Source organism: Cryptomeria japonica, chromosome 6 (assembly GCF_030272615.1).
Source record: "Cryptomeria japonica chromosome 6, Sugi_1.0, whole genome shotgun sequence".
Classification (NCBI taxonomy): Eukaryota; Viridiplantae; Streptophyta; class Pinopsida; order Cupressales; family Cupressaceae; genus Cryptomeria; species Cryptomeria japonica.
In genome coordinates, this window is record NC_081410.1 from 70,266,006 (window position 1) to 70,273,721 (window position 7,716).

A 7,716-nucleotide genomic window follows, 5' to 3' on the forward strand; every position below is an offset into this window, starting at 1 on the left:
CCATCTAAATGTAGAGCTCCCCTAATTTTTAGGAGATATTTGTTCTTTCCTAGTTGCAATCACATCTCGGGACTCCTCCCAAGCTCTATAGGACACTTCCAAACACACAACAATCAGATCCAATCTATTTTTTTCTATCTGTAACCTAACCCTAGTCAATTAGGGTTTATGAATCCACTGCTTAATCAAAGTTATATTTGAGCTATAAAGGCAAAATTGTAACATATTCTCTAGGTCTTCTTGTCTTTTCTCTTATAGAAGTCTCTTATGTAATTGTAATTTTCCTTGCACCTATGTCAATAACATTAGTTGTTTTACCTTATCTCTATTGTCAAATATGTCATGTATATTTCACCTTCTATCTGTAGTTCTTCTTCTTAGTTTCCTAATTGCAAATTATGTTAAATGTGCTTATGTGTGTTGTCTGTAGATACCATTTGTAGACACCTAAAATTGTCCTATCATAATTAAATAAATATTTTATTTATTTAATTTTATTTTTATTTTTTGCTTGATAATGGGTCGTAGTCATATATTTTATTAATTAGAAGAGATTTTTACAAGTTTGTACAAGTTCGTTTCGGTGTGGGCACCGCTAGAAAAGAACCGAACAAAGAAAACCTATAGTCTTTCCCAAGGATAAATCCTAGAATAACTTACAGATCCCAAAGAGCCAAATAGCCAATGGGTGGCTTCTCAGGAGATTACATAATCATTACATTTAACATTAGCTCCTCTAACATCAAATTTAAACATGATCCTCTACGGTGAGATTCCAAAGCACGGATCAAGACCCCCAGATGGGAATAACCAGTCAATAGTGTCTAAGAGACACTTTCAAAGTTGGTTTCTCTAACCAAGAAGTGGGCTCCTAATTGTCTTTGGAACCTGCGAAACACAAAAACACGGTTCTCTTGCAGTCTGAAAGATCAAGTTAATCTGAAGAAAATTAACTAGAAATATGTAAAGAATTGACAACCAAGGTAAGGTAATAAGCCTGCCCAACTTCAAAACAATCCATAGACATAGAGCCAAGTGTCCTTAAAGCTTCCTGATGGTCCTAGACTGGCCAGAGTTAAGTTACCCTGAAAGCAAGTGTAGATTTGAAACCAGCATTGTCGATTGTCAAAAGAGCCTGAAACAAAAATAGTGTATGAGGAAATAGACTAGGGCCATTACAATTGTGGCCACTAGAGAATAGAATGAAAGAGAAAGAATAACTTGGAGTAAGCCAGCTTGTGAAATAAAATAGAGGTACTCTTGTGAAGAAGATCAATGAAGAAAGAACCAAGAGAAGGATATCCAATGAATGATGCAAAACTCAGCCAATTTTAAAAGTTAACACTTGTTAAAGAGATAACTAGAAGTGGGCCACTAGAAACAGATATGTCATGATAGAAAGCCTTGAAGTGATGAGATTATATTAACCTATGAATATGTGTGTGTGTGTGTGTGTAGATGTGAGATGTGTATATCTCTGTGGAGCAGTATATATAAGCAATTGTATCTATGTGTTTATACCTATGCTGATATATATATATATATATATATATATATATATTGGCAAATGCACACTCCAATGAGAAATTGTAGGTGATTGAAGGTTTTTTCATTGATGGCAACCTTGCAATCATATGATACTGGCAAGATAAATATACCGGCACCGGCACCGATAGACTCTACACCGGCACACAGGATAGCAGAAGTGAAAGGAAGGATACCGACACCTTGGCTGACTTCAATTTTGTTTAAAATGTATTTTGTAATTAATTGTAAAATTATTGTAAGCTGACATGGTGAGTTGTAATATGACTCATATATGTATGAGATCATTTTGTAATAGGAAGTGTAAGAAAAAAAGCAGATAGGCGAAATCATGTAGACCTAATATGTGAATTATTGGTTAAAGGGTTTATGTATGTAGCAGAACTTAAACCGGTACTGGATCTGAAGTAGTACAAGACTTTGGATTAATATAATCCATTTTTGTAAGTCAGTGTGACTTCTTTTATAATTGAGCAGTGAGCTCTAGGCACTTGGCCTTCGTGCATTTGCAGGCCCCTATTGTAAGAGTAATATTCCCTTATTGGCCAGTAAGAGAATATTGTGGGTCACAAATCCCACCAAGGTTTTTCCCACACTGAGTTTCCTCATTAAAATATTGTGTCATGGTGTGCTTCTCATGTGGTTGTTGTTATTCTTGTTTACTGCATTATTTATGGTTTACCGGTACACAGTTTTAATATGTTTTTCATGTTTTAAGTCAAGTAAATTTATCCACCGGTTAGATACTGATTCACCCCCCCCCCACCTCTCAATATCTTTGGGAATCCTAACAATTGGTATCAGAGCCTAGTCCTCTATTTTCAAAAGCCTAACAACTTGAGGAAGATCTTGTCACCGGTAGAGATGGAAAACTTGAGAAAACAATTAGAAACAACTCTTGCAGACTATGATGCAGAAAAAGTAAAGAATATCAAACTTGAAGATGATCTAAAGGTTGCTCAGGATATTATTCAAGCACTTCAAGAAAATTTTACTATTGCAAGGAACAAGAGAAGAGAACTTTGCAAAAAAAATACAGAATGGGGAAAATGAAAAGGAAACTCTTAATGATCTGGTAAACAAGCTAAGACAAGAAATCAGTACAACAAAGAATGAGATGCAGGATATGACTATGAGATTTTGTAAAGAAATTGAAGATAGAATGAAGAATGAAGAAGACTTGGTTAGAAGACTAAATGATGCTAGAAATGAAAACACAAGACTCAGTCATGAAAATGATATGTTGAAGACAGATCTAAGGCACACACAAAATGACATAACCGAACTCATGAGACAGAAAGGAATCTTGGAGAACGAACTGACTGTTGCAAATCATCACAAGGAGAAATTCAAGAAAAGTTCAAAAGAACATGGTGACATGCTAAAGAATCAGAAACCTAATGGTGATACAAATGGCCTTGGCTTTGAAATTGGTGAAAGCTCTGGTACTGCAAATAATCGTGATCATAACAAACTAGTAAGATAACCTACTGCATACAAATTTAATGGCAAATGCTTTAACTGTAACAAGTATGGTCATAGAGCAAATCAATGTAGATCTAGAAATTATCAAAACACTAATACACCCACCGGTCAATGTTCCAAATGCAACAAAGTTGGTCATAATTCAGAAAATTACAAAATGAATGTGAGATGTTATGTTTGTGGAAGATTTGGGTACTTATCTAATCAATGCAGAACACATACCGGCATAGGATATGGGAAAGTTATTCAGAAGAACAATGTGACTTGTTATTCCTGTAACAAGATTGGACATATTGCCAAATTCTATAGAAGCAAGTCCTCACCAGTAAATAACAAAGGTCCGAGTTTGAAAGGTAAAGAAAAGGTTGAAGAGGTAAAGCAAGAATTCTCAAAATAATGGATCAGAAAGTCAAATCAGAATATTAATGGGAATACTCCTCCACCGGCAGGAGAATCTTCATCTAACTGAAGAAAATTCTTTTGGGGGTTTAGCAACAAAATGAAAAACATGTTATTATTCCCTCGGTTGATGATAAGAAGTTGAAATTACTTCTATACCGGTAGATGAGTTAAGTTGTGACTTAACCAGCAAGCATTAAATGTGGTAGTTGGTGAAAATAACATTATAAAGCAAGTGTTTTTTCTCCTTTTTCATTCACCGATCATTCAAATCATTGAGAGCGCAAAAATTCCCGAGCAAAGGCATTCTAAGAGAAGAAGTAAAGCAATCCATCAATCCTTAAGGCAGATTGAGGTATTTATAGTATGGCATCTTCATCCACTCCTGAATTTATTGCAAACCCTACTGTTGTTGAAATTGTTAAGCAACCTAGACCCGTATTTCAGCTAGTTCCCGAAATCACAAAGAAAGATGATAGCATAGGTGCATTTTCTCAAATCCCTAAAGGAGTAGTATATGCTGAAGACCCTAGGATGTATATACATTGTCATATTGATGAATTAGGTGATGATGAGATTAAGAACATGTTTAAAACTATGATTTGTGATGAATCCAAAAATGTCAAACCTGAACATAAGATAGTAGAAACCCTAGGTTTCACTGAAATTCTTAGTACCTTGGATTTTCCCAAGGATATCATAAGGATTGTGTTAAGCAGAGTACATGGTGAATTTTTTTGGTTAGACTCTATTCATAAAATCACAAAAGAAGCAGTAAAAATTGTAACAGGGTTACCCTCCACCGGTAATAAACTAGACAAAACAAAGAAGGTCTTAAATGACACAGTGATAAACCTTACTAGTGCAACATTTGATAAGAGATCTCTAAGGGTAAACGATGTGAAAGATATAAATATCAGATTTATCAGTATGATCTTTGGTTATAAGGCTACACATGCAAATAGGTTAAACTCAGTTTCTAGCCTATGTATCAAGAGTTCCTATGATATGGTCAATGATAATGCAAGGATAGACATATGTGAATGGCTTAAATATGAGTTGATAGACAATTTGGGAAAGATCAAAAGAGATAAGAAAGGAACATTCAGATTTGGAAACTTACTTGTTTGTCTGATATTTTACATAACCAAACAAGTACCCGGTATTGGTGCTAGAGATTTTGGTTTTGACATACCGATAGGAAAACAACTGTTAGATCTATTAAACAATATGGGAGAAAACAAAGAGAAAAACCTAAATGAGTATTTTCAAGCATTGAAGGCTTGAATGAAGACTAGAGTAAGACTGTCGCAAGCTATTGTGGATAAGTATCAAAAGGAAATTTGTTTTGTGATCAAGAAAGATGAAATTTGGATGGAAGCAGTTGTCCCTCAAACTATCTGGGTAATTGAAATGGGCTATGAAATAGATGAAAACATCATAGAAACATATGCCAAATCCCTCCTTGAAGCTCCAAAGGAACCGGAAGAGGAAGTTTTTGGAAATGTTGAAATAAAAGAAAGTGGAATTCAATCAAGGAAAAGGGTTAAGAAGGTTGAAGCAACTATAAGGAAAGGAACCCGACAGGAAAAGGCAATCAAGGAAGATGTTCTGAGACAAACTGGTATAAGTGAAAGTGAGTTGGAAGCACCTCAACCGAAAACTCATCTTTCACCAGTTGGAACTTCTTCTGAAATTGATATACCTGATGTATTTAAAAGGGTTGAAAGGAAAAGAAAACCCTCACTAGCACCCTCTCCTACACCTAAAAGAATGAGACAGAAGCAACAGGCAGTAAGGCCTCCGGTGAAGAAGATGACTCCTAAGAAGAAGGTGAAACAAACTATTGCTCCTATAGACAAACTTCTTAGTGAAATCACAGAGGATGGTAAGATGAAGAACATCAATAAAATATACAATAAACTATCAGCTGATGATAAGGAAAGTATAGAGAACAGTGTAATTTTACACTTAGATATATACAAGAAATTCTTAATGGAAATTGTTGATGAAATTCCAAATGACTTGTATAGGAGATTAGAAGCTAGAAGATTAGATATTGTTGAATTGGATAAAAAGATTAAGATTGAAAAATTACTGGCAGTGCATCTAGTTAACTCACCTGATGAAATAGACAAATTAATCAGTGAGGCTAACCGGACAGTATTTTCTATAGCTCACCGGTAGGAAAAGGCCTACATTTATGAAAACCTTTACAATGAAATTATGCATTTATCCTGATTCCTAATTAAGATAATCTGATGAGGCGAAAACAAGATAATCTGATGAGGCGAAAACAACTAAATAGAGTTGTATTAAACATATATGTGTATATATCTTATATGAGGCTAATTGTATCTATATTGTTATGAAGAGAGTCATGAGCTTCAAAATTAAAGTCAACGGCTAACTATAGATAGTTAAGTATATCAGAGTCTAATAAAGTTTAACAGAGGATCACATTAGAAAATCTAACTTAAGTGGTAGACCCTTTCCCTTGGAGCCCTGCATGATCCGATGGTAAACTCTTCGATGAGGCAGGAGACTTCAGGTCAAAGTCTTCCATTCCTTTTTCCAAGTCCATGTTAAGTCCTTCATCCCAAAGGTATACAGCCAACCACTTCTTGTAAGGAGGGGATTTCACATGAAACCACCACATGAGGAAATTGATATTCCTCAGAATGATGGGATGCCTATTTGCAAATTTTGCAGGGTTGTCGATTATTAGGATTGGGAATCGAGGAACCTGGTGGTTATTCCACATTAGGATGTCATAATGCCTAGGTTTAGGGGCCAGAATATCATTGGTGACATTAACCATTACTCGGTCAAGTTCTCCCAAAATTTTGTTCTTAAAGACTTTTAAACAAAGCTTCCTGATAAACTCCATGTTAGGATCAAAATGAAAAACTATTGCTAAAAACATGGAGGAGATGTCAGAGTTTGCTCTAGTTATATCCTCATTGTAAATAAAATCTTCCCCTAGAATTTGTAAAATGTCATTAATAACCAAGTCATGAGGGGAATTAACAATACCTTTCAACCGGGTTGCCTTAATCTCACTAGTAAGAGTCATTTAGCTCTTGGAGCATTTGATCTTTAGAATTGTATCCATAACTCTTGAATTGCACTCTCTATCAAGGATATATGCAAAATAAGGGAGGAGCTTTTATAAAGCTAGAGGGCCGGTTAAGGAGGTAGTAAATAGAAATGAAATGATAGTTTTAAGTTTGAGTCGAAATGATTAACCTTCATACTGAAATGTTGGGGTGAGGTACTTGAAATCCTTGCCCAAGTAACAAATCATGGAGTAATGATTGCTATATCTTTCTCATAATTCCATCATCCAGCATCACACATGCTTAGTGTCTAATTCAATCTTGCATGACTGGCATGTGCAATGGGATGATTGAAGCAGCTCAGCCAAAGATAGGAAAATCTCAATGTAGGTACGGTCGAGTATCAAAAATTGATATGAATAAATGTGTGGCAGCAAGGTGAAGTAATCAAAGTTCACCAAGGAAGGAATAGAAAATGAGGATAAAGGTAACAGAATAGGAAGCTAGATAGAGGTTGATAAAATGGAAGTGAATTCTCCTTTACATTCCTTGCTCTAGATTAATTGGCAGATAAATTAGGCTATGTTCTTGACCTTTAGGGATGGGGAAGGGCTAGAGAGCACCTAAAGAAGGGGATTTAGTAGTGAGTATGCTTGAATAATGAGCGTGAGAGAGGAAATATGAGAGAAAATGAATGAGAATATGAATGAATATTTGACAAAATTAAATATCAGCTTATATGAATACTAATATTATATATAAATATTTATGTGAAGAAAGTTAATATAAATGAATATGTATATGACTGTGAATATATATATATATATATATATATATATATATATATATATTTGTATATGTATATATATTGTTACTACTTATCAGATTGTCATTAGTTTTATGTCAAAGTTATACTATATACTCTAGTCGGTTATCTATTACCGAGATGTTCAATCAATATGCACAGTCTAGTTAGTTACAGAAGAAAGCAATCACAAAATGAAGTATACACCGAGTTGTCTACTGAGTATCTTTACATGTCTATCGAGCACCAAAGATGACACACCAAGTTGATATACACCGAGTGAAACGTGTTACCAGATTCATTGAACCTGGACATGCATATGAAAACGTGTTACAAGATCGAGGCACATCTAACCATTATCACATTGGAAATTGCACTTAAAGATTGTGTATGATTTTGAGGTCATCTAACCAATGAAATAAT